Source organism: Mytilus edulis, chromosome 14 (assembly GCF_963676685.1).
Source record: "Mytilus edulis chromosome 14, xbMytEdul2.2, whole genome shotgun sequence".
Taxonomy (NCBI): Eukaryota; Metazoa; Mollusca; class Bivalvia; order Mytilida; family Mytilidae; genus Mytilus; species Mytilus edulis.
In genome coordinates, this window is record NC_092357.1 from 24,389,970 (window position 1) to 24,412,644 (window position 22,675).

General features: G+C 31.6%; 1 pseudogene; it reads left to right on the top strand.

The window, feature by feature from the left end:
- Window positions 1–311: 311 nt before the first annotated feature.
- Window positions 312–22,675, top strand: part of LOC139503938 (chitin synthase chs-2-like) — a 31,972-nt pseudogene continuing 9,608 nt past the window's right edge.

Consider the following 22,675-nt stretch of genomic DNA (forward strand, 5'->3'; position numbering starts at 1 on the left):
ACCGATTTAGAAAACGCTTATAGAAATAGGAATGAACACATAACAATTAAACATGAAATAACCATAATTCATTATTAATAATTTTAACAATATTAGATATAAAGCTTTAACAATTCTATTTTTTTTACTTAATATATATGCTTATCTTTTTTTGTTATAAAGTATAACTGTGATTTAAAGATAAAACGCTATTGATTGGAAAAATGATAAAGCATATTTAGTGCATATTGATTGAATTTAAAAACACCATTGAATTTAAAGAATTTCATGGGACTGGTTCTTTTAAAAGACAATTACTTAGAATTACCTTTAAATTGAGAATTTTCAAGCCAATCATATTTATATCACAAATGTGCATTGTAAGATACTCTTTTAGTAAGTGAAGTAACTGACAAGGCTGGTTCTCTATATCTGTTATTTGGAAAGTGTCCTGGCAGCATATATGGTATGTTTAATTTTTGTAACAATGGTTTATTAGATATTATTGAGATACTTCAAGTTTTTTGCACAATACAAATATAAATTGGGTAATATGTATGCAATTATGTAATGTTTATATCAAGATGTTAAAAATAGTTGTATGATATGTTATTTATAAAATGCTGTGCATTACAAATTAATTAGTTATCAAAAGTACCAGGATTATAATTTACCACGCCAGACGAGCGTTTCGTCTACATAAAACTCATCAGTGACGCTCAGATCAAAATAGTTGTAAAGCCAAACAAGTACAAAGTCGAAGAGCATTGAGGACCCAAAATTTCAAAAAGTTGTGCCAAATACGGCTAAGGCAATTTATTCTTGGGATAAGAAAATCCTTAGTTTTTCAAAAAATTCAACGTTTTGTAACAGGAAATTTATAAAAAATTACCATATAATTGATTTTCATGTCAACACCGAAGTGACATTATCATCATTTTAATGGGATATATATATAAATACAGGCGTAATTTGACAATGTTTAGTACTTTTCAAGTAAGATATTTTACATCAACTTGGCATGGTATAAAATTATATACTATTACAAAAAAATGTTTTGTGATTTCTTTATTTTTAAAATTTGATTTGACCCTTCTTAACACATAAACCAATGAAATATGTGATAAAGGGCTATGCGTATTCAGCTCCACCACTTTTGTATGTAGAAAATGAGATGACAAAGTAAACGCAAATCTCTGAATTAAGTGATTCACTTGTGAAGCAAACTTTTATTACGATTTATTATACCACCAGTTGCAAAGTTAAATAATGCTCATAGAAAGATTGATAAAAGACCAAACAATTAATTTCTTTGCGTCCTAAGCCCTTTCCGTGATTCAAATTCACCAGGAACTTTCATAATAATTTTATAAAATAAGAAAGATACCTTAAATATTAAAAAAATAGGGAACTAAGATCTATCATCTCCAAATCTCGAAAATATACAAAAGTATGTAGAATTATATGAGCTTTTGTACAATTAATACTAATTGAAAGTGACTGCATATTATATAGAAGTTACAAAACTTATTTAAAATGTACGTCCAGATAGAAGTGATTTACACTTACATTGTTTATAGTGGAGTCACAAGTATGTGAATTTTTTTTTAAATTTATGATGATCATAAACTTAAAAACATAAAAATAAATCTAAATAATACACCAAGGGGAAAGTTCAAATTTATAATCTGCCAAGTTGCTGATTTTAAACAAAATGGAACAGTAACATAGAAAGGTGAAACGTGAAGTAGAATATTGATTAAATAAATTGCACAAATCATACTTTGATCATTAAATCAGACAAAAGTGTTGAAATGAAATTCTGTTTTTTTTTTTAAAGATACACCTCCTGTTTTTTTATTGCTGCATCTGTCCGTATATTTGTTTTTCAGTCTGTACGTCCCGTATCAGAAGATCAATTTTACTGCAGTTCTGTCCTGCCGTAACACAAGGTTGATTTGACCGAATGTAGTCAACAAAAAAATAAAAGTAACACCAACTTAAACAAAAATGTTCATTATGAATAGTCGAACAGTTTAAGCTTCATGTACGTTATACTATTTTATAAATACTGCTGTCATTGGAATGTATGCATTTTAATGTGAATTAAAGAATCGTCTTTTGTTCCTGTTAGTTTTAGAACCATAACATTTAAAGATTTCCGTGAACTGGAATACAAATCGATGGTAATTACTTCAATAAAATATAACTGATATCAGTTCAAATGTTATCAACCATCAATAGTGTTTACAACAGTTGATTCATATACTTATATTGTTAACGAAATGGATCATTGGATGTTATTAAGCATGCCAACAAATATAGTATATATACAATACATTAAATTTTTTCCGACAATGTACGTTTATTATTTTAATCCTGCAATGTTCACCCGAACCATTAAAGTGTAGTTGTTTAAAGTAAACAAAGAAATCGACACAGTTAACCGCATACAGCGAAGAGGACCACACAATGAACTTTTACAATAAAATATATATTCACCTTGACCTTTGCTTAATATGTTAATTGGAATACAGGAGTTTTATTTTTGTACAAGTATAAATAAGCAAACATGAGATAGAATTTTGAAATAATTGTGAAAAGATAGGTACATAATATGTTTTAAGAAAATAAAAAGAAAAAACGGTGTCACCGAACTTGTTTTCTTGCCACAAGTAAAAAACAAAAAAATTCCTTATTAGCCCGGTATAAATTTTGTACTAAAACAGTTATCTCCCCTTAAATGGCTCATTTGAAAAACCCGAAAAGGTTGATATTTGTTAAATTTTGTTGGATAATACAATCAATTAACAATTTTTTTTTATATAAACAAACAGTTTAACCATTAAATTGCAAATCTGTTTCCAAATTTGTTGATTTGGGCAAATAACTCAACCGATTTTGTACTGTGATTGTAAAACCAAGATGGCGGTATACCATGAATCTACCTTAAGTACATTTTAGATGTACAATAGACTGCTGATTGCAGGATAACAATTGATACAATTTTTGTCAAAGGCACATGTTCTTTTTATCATGACCACTATAGTCAGCTCACACTGTTGCAGTGTAATTTCGTTTACTAGCTCTGGGTCAATACCACTTCTGGTGAACTGTAATTCATCTTGGATATTACCAATGTTATTTCAACTGATCGGGAGGAGCTTCAGTTTAATTTGCATAAGGACAGTCTTTTTGAAGATGTGTGTTATAAGGATGATGGCCGTTATAATTATAATTGATTTCTAATCACCTATCAGTGTCACTAAACTGATATACAAATGAACTGAGTGTATTATATGGGACGAATAACTGGACACTTCACTGATGAGTTTATCCCAAAACACCTGTCTATAGATGGACCGGTCTTAAATAAGCGAACCGGTAAAACGCAGCCCATTCAAGTGAAATAAATCAAGTAATATCATTGCCTTAGTAATTAAATAAAGTCTTTTTTTATATGATGCTCATTGATAATCCTTATTAAGAAATTATAATGAACTAAATTATATAAGACACAGTTGATTTTAGATGAATTTGTCTATTTTTCATAGTTCCCTCATGGTCAAATGATTCATAACGGTTCTACATTTCTATACACTATGGGGTCTCAAACGTTTCTGAAGCATGCATATCAAGGAAGGTTGTCAAGCAGTTTGTGGTCAACGAAAATCGTCGCTAAACATTCTTTGGGTTTTAATTTTGCCACCTAGAAGGCCATAATAATACATGACTGTTGTTCTTAGCAATAAATTGTTATTCTACCTATATTGCGCTGGACAATCACTAGGTTAGTGCTGAAATCGTATGATAAACTCATCATAGATACCAAGAATGTGAAATTGATGTCTTTATCATGGTGTTGATCCCACTGAAATCTACTTCACCTCAACGCATGTAGGTACGAAACGCTAGTTAGTATGCCGGCAATTCCACAATAGTAAAACTTAAATGATTGAATAAAACGTTAAAACAACTAGTTTAGGTTTTTCTATATATACATCATATTTTGTATCTAATCAGATATTGAGAAATGTAAATGTTTGTTAAATGTTGTTCAAGAAAACACAAAAAGATATAAAAAAAACAGAACAATGAAATTAAATCCTTTACTTAAGTCACTAAAAAGTAGTATACACAATTATGTAGATAAAATATCAAGCAAAACAACTTTTGCACAAGTGTATTCCAAGAAATGTGCATATTCATGTATGCCAACAACTGATCAATAACCTGGGAAATCAGTGGAATACTACAGCATACAATGCGAAATTATTGGACTCAAGATAAAACAATGTTCCAATACTATTTTGTGAAAAGATAAATGATATATGTCGTCGTTTACCAAACCCAACAAGATTGAAATAAAATAAAATAATACACAAAGAGATAAGAAGAGGATTTATAGCAACAATGAAAAATGTTAAATATGAGTTCAAGTGAACTATATGAGTTTCATTGGCGTTTATCAAGCCAGAATTTTGTTTGCTACATTCCATTTAGATCAGAAATATAAAGATCCGTTACCAATCCTTCATGGTCTTCTATGATTTTCTCAGTGACGATACAAATGATTATAAATATAATCTTATTGATATAATTGTATTAGCATTCAACCTTGAACTACCAATAACGGAAAACGACCAAGAACGAATTCGGTATTTTTGTTATTGATAAAGGGACCTTAACAGAATGTGAGAATGTTAATTGTAAAGATCAATTTCACACTTTCTAGTGCATATTATGTTCCTAAGAAGAACGACTAGTACTCCAAATTATTTTGTCAAACAACATTAAACATTTTTTTATTAACAAATGCATTGGTCCAATTTATTTCTTATATTAGAATTGACAAAACAAAAATGAGAATTAAACAACTAAATATATAAATTATATCTTTCTAAACGTAGATTTAAAAATACAAAATGGAGACACTACTAAATCGGCAACTCGCCAATCATATTATTAAAGACCTGAAAAATAAACGTTTAAGTTATAATGCATATAATGCGGTTCATAAGTGTTTCTCGTTTCTCGTTTCTTTCTTAATAAAGATTAGACCGTTGGTTTTCCAGTTTCAATGGTTTTACGTTGTGAGTCTAGGCTCCGTGTTGAAGACTGTACTTTGACCTATATACTGGATTACTTTTACAAGTTATGAATGGTTGTCTTATTGGCACTCATGTCACATTTTTTTTATCTATATATTCTGTTTGTATTTTTCAAGTAAACTTTTTGTAGATAAATATCTTTTATTTCATCATTACCTTATTTCAGACGTCCTCTCACATTAAACCGATCGGAGTCGGTAGCATTTGAAAATTGTAGACAGTTTTTTCAAATGTTCTTTCATATATACTGAAGAGCGCATCCAGGTGCGCGATTTTCTCCCTGTGTTGAAGAACCATTGGTGGCCTTTTTGGTGCATTTTCCGCTTTGATCGGGTTGTTATTCTCTTTAACACATTAACTTTTTTTTAATTCTAAATTATTTACCACTTCATGTTAGCGATACAAACCTAATTTTATTATCTTTAACCTGTAGAGCAGACTATTTAATAATAGAGCCTGTATTGTATAAAGTAAAATCACAAAAATACTGAACTCAGAGGAAAATCCAATCGGAAAGTCCATAATCACACGGCAGAATCAAACGACAAAACACATCAAATACGAATGGACAAGAACTGTCATATTCCTGACTTGGTACAGGCATTTTCAAATATAGAAAATCGTGGACTAAACCTGGTTTTATAGCGCTAAACCTCTCACTTTTATGACAGTCTCGTCAAATTCCGTTAAATTTACAATGATGCGTGAACTAAACAGACATAATGAATAAAATTGTCCAAATATTGGAACAGCAGCCATCATCGTGTAACAATTTTAAAAGGAATAATTTAACAGAACACAAAAACATCTATCTACAAACACATTCATAGATATATTTGTAACGATTGATTATAATTATATCAAACTAATATTTCCGAAATATTTCCAAAATATTTTTCTTATTGAATAAACCTAGCTTCACCTCCTGAAAAAAGAAAGTTGTTTTAACAAGAATTTACAAGTTTTGATAATTTAGTTTTCTTTACACCAGATGAACCCAACGTTGATCATGAAAATTATAAGTATTAATTATGTAAATTTTATTGGAAAATGGGTATCCTATTCCGTCTATGCTTTCTGTAAACACACAATACATTACTTTTACCTTGTTGACCCTCTCAATAATGTTTAACTATACAGAAATTTAAATTATTTTTTTCATTAGCTGTAGTATTCTTTTTAGAATAAAATTTCTTTTTCTTTGAGGTTAAATGAAAAGACTGTAAAATATTTTGCTATATAAAAGTGTTTGCTTATTCACTTTATTAATGGCAATAGTCTACGTTAATGTATATCGATTTGAACAACTGATACATGTATAACTACGGAAAGACAAGATATTTTTCATGGAAGAGATAGAAACGATTGAATCAGAAATAATTAATATTCTTTATGTATTATATTTGAGTCGATATGTATTTAAAGCTTAAGTTAAACCTCATAGGTAAATAATTTTGGTAACACGTTTTTTATTTCATATAACAGATTATTTGAATATCAATGCTTATCAAACATGTCTTCTACACGACTAATATGCATGATTGATGAACATCATTACATAATATCTGATTTTTTTTCTTTGCGGGATGTATTATTATAACTTGCGTATTAGATAATTTTTTTTTTAATAAGTTTTATACTTATTATATTTATATGTTAATATATGTTGTCCTATTATAAAGTTAAAACAAATATATAATCACATACTATAATTTACAACCTTAGTCATGTTAAAGGGACAATATGTGCCTATTTCATAGCGTTACAACGGTAGATATTCAAAACGTGTATCACTTTGAAGCTACCGGTGGGGTATAATCTATGTTAAGGCAGCAACGTGAGTTTGTATATCAATTCAAGCAAACAAGGGAGAAGGTCCAAAAGGGACTTATTTTGTAAAAGATTTAAACTGATTTGTGCATTAAATACGCTCAAATTTTAACTTATAAATGAAAAATCTATCAAATATGGCATAAACTGTCACTTTTCAGATGTTTTTGTCTACAATACAAGTGCCTCCATTACGTGTTTGGTGTTATTTATTATCATAAAATAGCATATACATGTATTTGAGTATTTAAGCTGAACACAAATGCGACTTCTTTCAGTTTAGACAACACCCATGCCAAAGTTTTGAAGATTTTAGTAATGATACATGAATTTATGATTCTTTATGCAATATTGCAGTTGTTATCAAATAGTCCGTTTCTATATATAAAATTGAGAATGGAAATGGGGAATGTGTCAAAGAGACAACAACCCGACCATAGAACAGACAACAGCAGAAGGCCACCAGAAGGTCTTCAATGCAGCGAGAAATTCCCGCACCCGGAGGCGTCCTTCAGCTGGCCCCTAAACAAATAAATATATACTAGTTCAGTGATAATGAACGCCATACTGAACTCCAAATTGTACACAAGAAACTAAAATTAAAAATAATACAAGACTAACAAAGGACAGGGGCTCCTGACTTGGGACAGGCGCAAAAAAGTCTGATGTCAGAAGATGTAACCAAAGAAAATAAACAAAATGACAATAATACATAAATAACAACAGACTACTAGCAGTTAACTGACATGCCAGCTCCAGACTTCAATTAAACTGATTGAAAGATTATGTCTTCATCATATGAATACCAGGCACAATCCTTCCCGTTAGGGGTTTAGTATCATACCTCTGGCCTTTGTTAGTCTTGTATTATTTTAATTTTAGTTTCTTGTGTACTATTTGGAAATTAGTATGGCGTTCATTATCACTGGACTAGTATATATTTGTTTAGGGGCCAGCTGAAGGACGCCTCCGGGTGCGGGAATTTCTCGCTACATTGAAGACCTGTTGGTGACCCTCAGCTGTTGTTTTTTATTTGGGCGGGTTGTTGTCTCTTTGACACATTCCCCATTTCCATTCTCAATTTCATCATAACATATATGAGAAGAACATAAGTCGTGTCATGCCAACAACCGGTTTTTAAATAAATGTGTTTAGTTCCGATGCAAAGACCCTATAAATGAATCAATATTAACGCCAAAATATGCAATCTTTAATGACCTGACAACGGTATCGTAACTATATCCCTTCTTAATAAGTCTATTTAAGGTTTTGTTAGCCTATGAGTTGAATACATGTACTGAAATGTGTGTGCTTTATAAAGAATATTTCCATAAAAAATTGGATGTGAAATACCTGAACGTATAAGAAGTCTGCATGTTGAGCTATATATGTTGGCGTTTTATTTTGTAGCAGTTTAGTGGTTCTGTTGTTCCGTTTGGTTTCCTTTTAAAGATGATGTATTTCCTTTGGTTTTGGTTTCTGACTCGAATTAATTTCGGTTTATTCGATTTGTGGCTATGGAACAGCAGTAAACTTATTTTGACTTGCTTTATCCATTACCTGATACAAGTACACTGTATTATCACACATATCATATTTATGTAACAAAAGTATTATACTTTTCAATAGATAGCTTAAAGTTTACATGTCGAAAAAAAAAGAAATTTAAAAAAAGGTCATTTTTAAAGACTACAAACGTCCTATCGGATGTACTCCGACATTAAAATATAATATTGATCCTAATGAATCCAATGATTTAGGATACAGTAAGCACACTCCTCTTTGTAATTTTTCAGATTGATTTTTGACTAAGGTTTAAGGCTCATTCTTGTACTTTGTTGGTAATTTGTTACCATGCGAGTTTATAAAACCCAACTTTCATGTACATATTTTGGGGTGTTCTCATGTGCTTAATTTCTAACCATTAATATAAATTATGTTTGATCATCTTCACTTAATTAATAATTTTGAATAAAAACAGGACTTTATCGTCTAATGATACATAAAAAAACTACTTGAATGTCTATTATTTTTCAAAGGGGTAAACATTTCAACACTTTTAAAAGCCAGATGCATTAAGAATGAGCACATAATAGGTGATATTGTGAAGCCAAAAATTTTACTAAAAGGACCTTTACCGTTCCTTCTATTTCATTTTAGTGTGAGAGGTTTTCTTTAAGCAACACGTCATTTAGATATTCACCATGCGGCAAAATTATAAATAATTAAATAGGAATAAGGATAGTGCTTTCAATTTTTATCTTCAAATTATATGTAGCCTATCTGTTTGAACTTGATAAGTCACGCTGATATGTTTTATTTTGTAGGCATTATTACAACAATTTATTGTTTTGTTTTCAACACAGACAATTTACTTTCAGTTTTAAGACAATTTTGCCATCGTTTCAAAAAATGGCAGAAACACCAGATGGAAAGAAAGAAACCCCACCAAGAATAAGTAATCCTGAAGTCTTAGACAGGATTAAAACGGAGTAAGTTTTAACGCTTTTTAAGGTTTATTTTGATTTTTTATGCAAACATAGTTTATATTTTATAATAAACTATCAGATCACAATTTACAGGATTCTTTACTTTGAACACGGAAATTAACATAGGAGGGTTTAACATGTTTTAACATTTCGACAATATATTTAAAAATCTTAATGAAGTGATTTAATGTCATTTGTTGTATTATTACAGAAATGGCGAAAATAAAGAAGACCACAAAGAATATGATATGAAAGAATCTGTATGCCCACCACCAGAAAAGATTTTAAAAGTTGGCTTTGCAATTTTTCTTTGTATTGTTGCATTTGGAAGTGGATTTATTGGAAGGATAACACTGCATATATTGATATGGCACATCAATCCACCGATTGAATCCGCTATCTCAGCTATAAATACTCTTGGAGGTCTTCTCGAGCCCAACTGTTCAATATGCGTCAACGAAACATCATGTACACGCTATACCGACTCTACAGCAGTTGACGAGTCATGGATCTGGGCCTTGTTCTTGGTTATGATCGCGCCATATTTCTTGACATTTATATCAACTTTATTTAGAATCTTTTTCAAATCCAATAAGGCGATAAACTGGAAAGTACTTTTAGCAGTAAGTTGAAATAGTGATAATGCATAGGGTATATTTACAATGGCACATTTGATAGTTGAGTTGTTTGATTGATAAGAATAAAGAGACTTATGATGCTGAAACCACAATTTGCTAATCTGCATTATTACTAAAATGAGAATACATGGCAGTGGTAATCCGTGTTTTATATGTATAGGTTGAAGTACTCCTTAAGTAATATTTTAAACGACTGTTCAAAAAAAGTATTCTGACTAAGGTGTTGAACATATTTGTTGCATGTCAAAATATCTATTTATTAAATATAAGTACTGTGGATAACTCTATTCTCGTAGATAAAATGTTTCGTTTTTTAATGAGCACTTGCAGTTTTTAGTATTTAAAATCGTACTTTTGGAAAGACTAAATAAAATGTACAACATGATGTATTTTTTTTAACTCTTTGAACGCTTATACTTTTGGTTCACCTGTTCCCACGAAATCCTCGAAAAAGGTACCAAACGAAAAAAAAGGAATCAAGTTATTTAATTTCCTATTGCTCTGATTAAAAGTTTTCATTGAGAAATAACAATAAAGATTTTCTTAATTAACAATTACATTTGGGCTTCAAAGTCCAAAACAAACATATATTTTCTGTGAAAGAACATATTTTAGAGGCGAAGAGATCAGAATTGGTTAATTGACAACGATCTTTAAGAATCCTCCCGCAATATCATAAAAATGTTTTTACCTGATTTTGCTTAAAGTATTCCACATTACACTGACAAAATTTTCCAAACTCTACATAATTAATTTTCTTATATTATAAGGTACAAATAATGCGTTTTGAAAAAAAAACCGGTATATCCGACCTGATGTGATACAACCATGTCTTTCTTTAATAATAAATACTGATGAAAAGGTTGCCTTCTCATCAATGCCTCTCACACATAAGGTTGGAGTTATAATTTATAATGATATAAGGTGGTCATTATAGGCCGTATACTACTTAAATCATGTTCTATATTCTATAGTCACTACTTTGCTCCTTATTCCTTGATTGCGACCTAACACAGGCTTGTTACTTTCCATGCAAAACTTTTTTTCGGTTTAAGTGCGTACATATCGGATCAGAAAGATGTGATATGAGTGCCAATGACAACTAAAATCCAAGTCACAATCTATTAAAGTAAAGAATTAAAAGAGGGACGAAAGATACCAAAGGGACAGTCAAACTCATAAATCCAAAACAAACTGACAACGCCATGGCTACAAATGAAAAAAGACAAACAAACAACAGCACACACGACACAACATAGAAAACTAAAGAATAAATGCCAAGTTCGACCTTCAACACCTAGCCTGGATCACACCGAACATATAGCTATTAAAGGGCCCCACCATGACTAGTGTAAACCAATTGAATGATTAACCAACTGTTTAATCTATATAAAAAATATAAACAAGAACTTTAATGAATCACATCAACAAACGACGACCACTTAACTACAGGTTTCTGACTGAGACGAATGCAGAGGATTTGTGTTTGTTTTTCTTCGAATAACGTATTAAACTTGTCAAGTGCTTTGTATCATCCACTTTCCCTATTCGTTTATCTTTATTTGGTGAAGGAATCAAGAAGAAACAGTTCAAGTTTTAAGTTTCTAAGTTTACAATGTTAATTAACCGAAATAATAATTTAAAAGTTTCGCTCCATTATTTAGCATTTGAAGTGGAACACATATATGTTTATATTTGATGTTTCAATGCGTTTCCCTGCGATACGATAACTCCTACCCGGTTTGCTCCTTATAATTAAATTTGTCAAATAAAATTTCAATAATAAAAAATATTTATCATTTTAGCTGGTTCTTATTGAAACACTTCATTCAATTGGACTCTCTATACTAGGATTCATTGTGTTGCCTGCGTTTGACCCTGCTTCCGCATCGGTGGTTTATTTAGCAGCTGGTGTTGGACCGCCTATACTAGATTTTTTTGATAAAGTTGCCAATAAGCTAACTGCAAAATCTTCAAAAACGGCGAAATCACAAAGTGATAATGCATCAGAATCGGAAACAGAGAACCCACAACCAACAGATAATACAGAAACTGGTACACAGAATCAAAACCAAATAAATGGAACAGAAACTAATATGCAGTTAAATGGTTCGAAAACTATAACCAAGAAGCATAACTCGCCAAATGGTTCAAAAGCTGAAACAAACGATCAAAATAAAACAATTGAAAGTGAACAAAAGGATCCTCCTCAAAATACCCATGTCAAACATAGCACAAACGAGCACGACATAAATTCACAGAAAAGTCCAGATAAAGCCAAAGAATCCACCTTTAAATGTTTATTGTGCGACGAAACATCTGCACTCTCCTTCACGTTACCATTTGCAGGGTTTGCATTGCAAGTTGCTGGAATTGTTCTTATAACACTTTATATTCAAATTGGATCGATATATGTTTTATTTGTGATTTCCGTCGTTTTAATCTCAATCAAGTATTGGGAAAATTTCATTACTATGGGTACGGAAGGCTCTTCCTGGTTCCGCCAATTGAAAAGGGAACTACACATTGGAAGAACTAAGACCTCATGTATAGTGAGTCTCTGGAAAATGCTTATAACTTTTTTTGCAGTAATAGCAATTTTTACTAGTCGAGGTACTGATTCAATAAGCGCACTGAAAGCATTATTCAATAATGGAATAACAACAATCAATACAGCCTTTGGAGAGCAGCAACTAGGATATAATCCGATTTGCCAAACGCAAGTGCCATTCCTGGCAACTATCATTTGTATAATTTGTGAATATTTATGTTATAAGACCTCAAAAACTGTATGCGTAATAAATTGTCAGCGGTTTGGCTTTAGTTTCCCACTGCTAATTTTACCAATAGCCGTACCTGCTGTTATAGGAGGATTGATGCATCAACCGGAAATTTTAAAATTAGATTCATGTGATGTTCTCTTCTCTGATTGGTGTATCAAGGAAAATGGTCGTTTATTTGAAAATTGTAAAGAACTAATTATAGCATTCTTAATGCTGTACATATCAATTATTTTCATAACGAGACATGTATGGCAATCGAATGGTCGAAAAAATGGAGAAACCGCTAGGTAAATATTCATTCAAAATTGCTACTGTATACTACAATTTTTTTACGCAATCTCCAAATCGGAGATACAAAACATGTTAAATATTTCAAATGAAAAATAAGCCCTTAGAACAGAGGTCCGTGAACATATGTGTCATTTGTTAGTTAGAATTTGATAAGAATGGCGAACGATACCAGAGGGACAGCCAAACTCATAGATCAAACTGACAACGACATGACTAAATAAGAAAAAGACAAACAGACAAATAATAGCACACACGACACAATATAAAAAACTTCAGACTATGCAACACGAACCCTACCTAAACTGGGAATAATCTCTCGGGTGTTCCGGAAGGGTAAGCAGATCTTTCTCCACAGGTGTCACCCTTCGTGTTGTTCATGTTATTACAGACCCGATAAATAGTCTAATTCGGTAGGTCCTATTCGTGAAAAGGGGAGGGTATTGTAGTTACGACATATCCAACATCATCTGTGAAAAGGTTATTCCATAACGGTCTATCAACTCGTGATATCGTCCGTAAAATGTATGAAGGGGTGATTTCAATTTCACTATTTGTAACTCTTGATTTGTTAGCAATAACCCTCGCTGCTGGAATGTTGCTACATAGAAATGGAAATTTAACAATTAGGAAGCTAAAATCATCTCTTTTGTTCTAGATTTAAGTCATTATACAAGATAGACTTAACTGTATCTGTTGTTTCGATTAGATAGATGCGTTTAACATGTATTGTCGAAATGCGCATCTGGTGCAAGAAAATTGGTACCGTTAATTTTATTACTACCACTGGGTCGATGCCTCTGCTGGTGGACTATTAGTCCCCGAGGGTATCACCAGCCCAGTAGCCAGTACTTCGGTACTGGCATGAAAATACGGATTTTTTGTGTTATTAAAATTTGCTGTTACAAAATATTATAAATTATTATAAATTGAGGAATGTATCTCCCTCGTGCAAAGCTCTGATTCCTTTCACGGATTTGGCTATACTTTTTGGACCTTTTGGATTATAGCTCTTCATCTTTTATATAAGCTTTGGGTTTCAAATATTTTGGCCACGAGCATCACTGAAGAGACATGTATTGTCGAAATGCGCATCTGGTGCAAGAAAATTGGTACCGTTAATTTTATTACTACCACTGGGTCGATGCCTCTGCTGGTGGACTATTAGTCCCCGAGGGTATCACCAGCCCAGTAGCCAGTACTTCGGTACTGGCATGAAAATACGGATTTTTTGTGTTATTAAAATTTGCTGTTACAAAATATTATAAATTATTATAAATTGAGGAATGTATCTCCCTCGTGCAAAGCTCTGATTCCTTTCACGGATTTGGCTATACTTTTTGGACCTTTTGGATTATAGCTCTTCATCTTTTATATAAGCTTTGGGTTTCAAATATTTTGGCCACGAGCATCACTGAAGAGACATGTATTGTCGAAATGCGCATCTGGTGCAAGAAAATTGGTACCGTTAATTTTATTACTACCACTGGGTCGATGCCTCTGCTGGTGGACTATTAGTCCCCGAGGGTATCACCAGCCCAGTAGCCAGTACTTCGGTACTGGCATGAAAATACGGTTTTTTTGTGTTATTAAAATTTGCTGTTACAAAATATTATAAATTATTATAAATTGAGGAATGTATCTCCCTCGTGCAAAGCTCTGATTCCTTTCACGGATTTGGCTATACTTTTTGGACCTTTTGGATTATAGCTCTTCATCTTTTATATAAGCTTTGGGTTTCAAATATTTTGGCCACGAGCATCACTGAAGAGACATGTATTGTCGAAATGCGCATCTGGTGCAAGAAAATTGGTACCGTTAATTTTATTAACACAGTCACTACATTTTGAATTATTAGTGAGAGAACATCCTCTATATAGCGGAAAGTAAAGTTAAAGAATATTGTAGCTACAATAGCAGGTAAAACTTGTAAAGAAAGATAATTTGGTGAAATTAAAGCGCTTGTATTTGATTGTGTTTGTTGCTTTTTTTCAAAGTCCTTTTAGAATCTTTTCATTGCACAGCTTGTAATATTGATCTCAAAACTTTTTTAGAGATTTTTAGCAAATAAAAGCTATATTGTTTTCATTTGTAAGGATATTTATTTCTCCGTTTTACTGTGGACTGTTTCCTGAGTTGTCTTTATTACTAAATCGGAGAAGAGATGATGACGAATACAACATTGTTCACTGTAATAAGGTATGTCATCATTAAATCTTACCTATTGTTATAGTAGAGAGTTATTGACAGACTTACCAGTATAAGATGTATCAGTTTTAAAAAAAATTATGAAACAAAATGTCTTGTAAAAGGGGAACGAAAGATACCAAAGGGACAGTCAAAAATGAAAAAAGACAAACAAACAACAGCACACATGACACACGAGAAAACTATAGAATAAACAACACGAACCCCACCTAAAAACTAGGGGTGATCTCAGGTGCTCCGGAAGGGTAAGCAGATCCTGCTCCACATGTTGCACCCGTCGTGATGCTTATGTGATAACAAATCCGATAAATAGTCTAATTCGGTAAGTCACATTCATGAAAGGGATTGGGATTGTAGTTACGACGTAAGGAACATATCCGATATTATTTGTGAAACGGTTATTCCATAACGGTCAACCAACTCGTGATTGCGTCCGTAAAATTTACGAAGGGATGATTTTAACTTCACCATTTGAAATGTTTGGTCTAATAGCTTCCTTGTGTAATCTTCTTTATTCAGGATTTTACATTACAAATTTGAATTTGTTTAATCATGTTGATTGAGTCAAAGGAACTGCATGTCTAATCGAGATATGAGAGTATATCATGTAAACTTGTTTTAATGGCTGTTAATTCCCGATGTTACCTTTTAGCGTGTTTCAACTTATCAGTTGATTACTGTAAATTACATTTTAAAACTAGCCATTTGATAATTCACTTTGAACCCAAGTAAGTAAAGAGTCATTTCAACTGTGGCCGAGCCGTAATGCAAAATGGGCACCAAAAGAGGTAATGTAGTCTGTTATTTAACGATATATATCGTCTAGATCCGAGTTTCGGTTTATACATTTTTTCTATATTTGTTATAGTCGCTATTTCGTGTAGTGGTCGTTTTGATTTATTTTAATGATAATTTTTCATTACATGCTACTCGCTAGAGATAGAAAATTATCGCTATAAACTAAGATCGCACAAGCCATTCTCAGTGTAAACATCAAAGAAGTCATTGGGAATATGCATGACAACATTCTCAAGTTTTTCTCAAAGATACTGTTTTAATCCACATCTTAACATATACTAGTAGTAATTTGACGACAAACAGAAAAGATATTAGCCATTTAATTTGAGGTTTCGTATTGCTTGTTGGTAATAACACCGCATCTCCTTATTTTCATATGAAAGTGGTAAATAAACCAAACAATTGTTAAATAATCATTTAAAAAATGCTTAAATTAAATTAACATCAAACGAGGAAAAATGTTCATCTATTTAAAAATGTTCAGGTGTTTTTGCCATTGAATACTTGAACTGATTTTCAACAATTTCATTTCTATCATAGCAGACGAAACCAAGCGAAAAGCAAAATAAGAGAAAAAAGTTATATGCCTGTTGTGCTACCATGTGGCACGAAACAGGAATTGAGATGAAACAGCTGTTAACCTCCATTTTAAGGTAATGTTGAAATCGACTCAAAGCAATAGTTTTGAATAACATTGGACTTCTATATGTGTTCGTTCAAAGAGCGCATACGAATTTCAATAAAATCATGTAACAATTCATTTTATAAGCATACGAATTGTCCATCTAAGACACGCCTATTAATTCATCAGTAAAACATAAAAGCTATTTCAATTGACGAAATATGCAACTGATTTCTTTCATCATTACTGCACACATATTATCAGTAACCAATGTTAAATTTAGGAGATAACTGTATTGTATTTTAAGCTCCGACGGCATCAATTGGGGATTTGTTGGTCGCAAATTAAGTTTACTGGCGACGCGTTAGCGGAGACAGTAAACGGGTATTTGCGACCACCAAATCCCAAATTGATGCCGTCGGAGCTTAACATATAATATTGTTATCTCCATTCTAATGAAACTTACAGAAAACAACGTTAAAACATGTATTTAAAATCTGTCATATGCCTTCTGCGCTTGCGCGTTCGTCCCATAGCATCAATTGCCAATTGATGCCATGTAAGAAAGTGACGTTATCCAATCAAAATGAACGTTACAAACGTTGTTGCATTAAAATTCATAATAAATGCATTAAAGTATCAACCGAAACAAAAAACTCGACACCTCTTTTATATTTAGCTATCGATAATTTGAGATCTTTTTTAATAATTTATGATATATATTGAATTGAGAATGTATTCCAACCTTTTAGATTACAAAATTTCAATACGCTATGTGATTGCTCCAAAACGAATTACCGCATTAAAATCTTCACAATCTATTCAAATTTGAATATTTATCGTAGTGAAGAAGAGTTCCGTCTCATTTAACTTTTGCTGCATATCGGATACATCATCTATTCCTTCAAGTTGGTATGGGCTTTGTTATTTGTTGACGAACGTACGATAACCTATAGTTGTTAATTTCTGTGTCATTGTGGTCTCTTGTGGAGATTTGTCTCATTGGCAATCATACCACATCTTCTTTTTTATATAAAGAACTCGCTTTTTACTCATTCAAACGTACTTATAACGGTGCCCATTGAGTCATCTTTTAAACTTACCAAACGTTGTGATATGGGAACTTTGAATAGCTTAACGGCATACATTTTAAAATAGCTATATTATTAGAATATTAATCTTAATGGTTAACAACAATTAAATGTGTTTCATGTCTTCATTTCACATTTTGAAATTTTGTTTTTTCATAAGGTTAGACCGAAAGCAGTGTATTAACAAATTTCTGAAGGAAGAAATTACAGAAGACGTCGAAACATTTGATTTAGAAGGTAACTTTTATTTTACCTAAGGGGGAATTTTTTAATTGTGTCATAAGAGAAATTAGAAATTATTTATAACCTTTTCAAATTTCTAATTTACTTTGTTAATTTTGTATAAAATTTTAGTTTTATGTGTATTGTTCTAAAAGCATGTAGGATATTTAGAATATGAACCCTTCTGTGTATTATTAAGGGTGTACTCAGCTGAAATATGTTTTTTTAACATTGATACTAATAGTCAGAAGATCAGTATTTAAAGTCATATAAAACGAGTGACCAGTGAAAAATAATGTTAATTCAAATCTTGAACCAATGCATACATATATCATTACCTTAGTCTGCTGTGCACAATTTTATCAATTGTTTCGCATAAATTTTGAATAAGCCTGAACAAATATTTCAATCGGTGTGTGTTGTTGTGAAAATATGGCAGCTTATAATTAATAGTCGTGTTTTGAAGCCAAAGTTTAACGTTTGTCCCCCGTGTGTAAACAATCCACAAAGAAGCATAGATATTCAGGTAATCACGTGTATAACAGGTTCAATGAAATATGTCGGCGAATTGTTTGCTGAAAGCAAGCAATGAAAAAAAGTAAACTGCTTCTAAACTTGGACAAATTATAGAAATTGTTTGAGAAAAAAGTAGATGTACATAAGTTTTATAATAAAAACCAGTCATTTAGTTATATAAAACATATGCATCATTTTATTTTAATTTGAAGTTTTGGACTTTAAGGAACAAAATAAACAAAAATTATTCATGGATTTCCTTTTGAGATATTTGATTTTTTCAACATGGTAGGAAAAGGCTGAGTCGGACTTTTACCTTATATTTGCATTGATATTATTGGGGTTTAAGATCGAAATTAAACTAAATCTACAATCTGCTTAAATGATAGTAAATGATGAGCTGTTCCAGTTTTTTTGTTTATGAAAGAAAGACGGTTGTTATATGGAAAACTATTTTACCATGTATCGTAGGGAAAAACAAGGAGTTCGAAAATCTGACACAAAGTCCTAAACCTCAACAAATGCATCCTTTAAACACGTGTGTGAACTGAAAATCGTTAATATATATTATGCAAACCAACATTGCGACTGATCAGAGGTGTTAAATGGGAAATATGTTTTTAGTGCTGTTAACGGTCGATGGACGCAAACTCTGTTCAAACAACTGTACTGTAGACTCCATATGGTTCTACTGCTGGTTTAAAAATTCAACTGTGTAAATGATAACATTATGTTACAAAACACGTATATATTGAAAAGACAATTAAAGAAAACAAAAAATTAAAGCACCTACCAGCAAATGTTGTAAAAAGTTGACATCTACTTTTCAATTTATAGCTCATGTATTTTTTGATGATGCTTTTCAACCTGAGAAGGACAACAAGAAAGAAATTAATATATATGTTAAAACCTTTATACGTGTATTGGGTGAAGCTTGCAGGTAGGTGAAAAACTTATGACAGTTCAATAACATTGTGTTATAGTCATGCAACATCTTTTTGTTTTTTGTTTTTAAAATCTGTTTAAAAGTTACATTAAAATACCTTTAGGTGGCACGGTAGTATTTGCATTCCAGAATTTAGGTTGCTCTTTTGTGTACCCTACTTAGGTAAATGTATCTAAACAGTGTGATTGGACAAAAAAATACAGTATCAACTGAACATACTTTCCCAAACTGAGGGATGAATCAGGTGTAGAAAAGTATGAAACAATTTTACATACAGATGAAAATGAATTTCTGAGAATTTTTTTAAATTTTGTATTCACTGCACCGTGAAAGACCTAAAAGTACTAGTGGCCTTGGGTTTTTAAAAATAGCAAAAAAAGTAAACGGTCATGATACATATTCAAATTCATTTCTGAATAGTAAAATGAAAGTACTTCAGTTAACTCATGTAACTGTGAATGTAAAATTTTTTGCAGTGTTAGAAAGTGGTGAAAATTTTAAAAAGGCTATCATTATCCCTTATGGGCCAGGAAATCCTACCGTGCCATCTTTAAAGAAAGCTTAACCTTGCATTGTTTATTGGTCTAAAAAGTCAAAATTTCATTTCATAATTTCGTCAAATTCTGAAATCAAGGCTATTTGATTCATGATAAATTCACAGTGCAAGAGACACGCTTAAGGGCGACATAACGCTAGTGAAAAATTGTCAATATTGAAAATGTTATTGGAACATATTGATAACCTTTAGTAGCCATGAATTCGTACTATGCTATTTCATTCGATATCTCATTATACCGTTTTAGAAAAAAAAGGATAAAAATTCATCGAAAAAATCGCTCAATGATATTACCATCGAACCAATAGTTTTCAATTGTTATGTGCTGTTAATCTGTTCTTTCTTGAATTTACATGTACTATAGGATACTCAACTTAACAGACACCAAAATTATTCGCTCATTCAACTCAACATGGAGTTGTGATCGAAACAAAACAAATTAGGAAATCAAGAAAAGCCTCCAAACAGAAATGTGAAAACATTACATAATGTATTTTGTGATTTCTCACTATCTTTATGAATGTTTGTCTCAAATACGGACATCACTGTCAATTGACCTCTTGTACACGTTTGTACCTAAGGAGATAAAATATTTTGTCTTTTTTTTTGTCTTGTCAATAAAATTGTTAAATGATTTATTTTACACGATCATAATTTCGACTATTTCTCAATTTGATTTTTAAATATACCCAACATAAGAACCACAAAATAACACTGTTGTATTAAAAATGACGTTTATAATAAATAATAAACATAACGTAGAACTACAAACACAAATCAAGTTCATTTATTTCTCAAAATATTTTTTTATACAGTCGCGTTTATGAACAGCAAATGGAACCTTCAGAAGGCCTTATGTATAAAACCCCGTATGGTGGAAGGATTGAATGGATGCTTCCAGGAGGAAACAAGTTGTTTGTTCATTTGAAAGACAATGAGAAAATTCGAAATAAAAAACGATGGAGTCAGGTACACGTTCATTCAATATTTATATTATTCTACTTTAGAGTACATGCTGTTTTCAGTAAAAAATCAGAATTCCATTCATAACAATAAAATATGACTCAAAATGATACCATACAGACAATGTTAAAATCGAATAAAAGAATTATATAACAGTGTAAAAATCAAAATCACAAAAAAAACTGAACTCCGAGGAAAATTCAAAACGGAAAGTCCCCAATCAAATATTTAAAATAGTGAATTGGACCTGGTTTTATGGCGCTAAACCTCTCACTTGTATGACAGTGGCATCAAAATCCGTTATTTTTACAACGATGCAATACATCAAACTTTTAATTATGCACGTAAGACTAGTTTCATTAGATTTGTGAGTTGTTGCCAAATATGATAGAGAAAAATATACTTGTAGTTTTAACCCTAATTCGAAATCAACATTTAAAAAAAACAACACTTTAACTTATGAATTAATAAATATGCATATAAGACAAAATTTTTAAGACAGATAAAGATACCATTCCAAATAGGTTAGAAAGTTTGGTGTCTATGATGCATATCATAAAAAAAACCAAACTAATACGGAATATCAAACTCAAGCACAATTGCTATTGTCCCCTTAGCTACACCCGATTGTGATTTACGTTTGATGAATAAGAAAAGTTTGATCACACAGTTGACGATATTTTCCATTGTATGTAGCATAATTATTTAGCGTTAAGAAAATACTATTAGCTCCTATCATATCAGTAAGCTCCAAGCGGGATGTTCTGATTACTAGGCAAGTATTCATACAATTAAATTTCATGAAAGTGTTGCAAACACCTGATGTAAAAAAACACCTTGAACGAGTCCTTTGGGTCAATTATTACTTGGAAAATAGGATAAAATTTATGTACACTCCGTTGTAAGTAACAATTCAGGAATAATATACAATGTCTTCCAGGTCATGTATATGATGTACATTTTGAAATGGAAAATGCTTATTAGCTCTTGATGGTGATGTTGATTTCCAACCAGAAGCTGTACTTAGTTTAATGAGACGGCTAGAAAAGAATGAAAAAGTAGGAGCAGCATGTGGCAGAATTCACCCTATTGGAAAGGGTCAGTTTCTTTAATTTACAAATTTCCATTTAACGCTTAGAACTTTCTTGTATATAGTTTTATGATTATATACATCATTTCGTACGTGCCTTTATCACGTGCGATATCGTGCAAAATACCTACATGTTTTCTTCTATTTATATTATGTTGTAAATGACGTTTTTGTCTCGCTTGAGGGAGTCAAAAAGCGAGAAATAGGTATGCTGTTTCCGGCGGCTATGACGACGTCAACAATGTATAAGTTTGTGATTAGATCTTGTTTATGGTAAACCATTGGTGGTAAGTCAAAGATATTTGGTATGAAGTTGTATCAATATTGACACATATTATTATCTTGGAGATTATTTGGCCCTGCCCCCTCTACTATGGTCAATTGACTTTTAAACATTTGCTTAGTTTTTATGTATAAGTTTGTGGTTATGTCAGTTAATGGGGGACCACTAGTGGAAAGTTAATTATAATTAGTATGCAGTTGTATACGTATAAACATTGACATATCTCATTTCTATGGAGATTATTTGGCCCCGCCACCTCAGT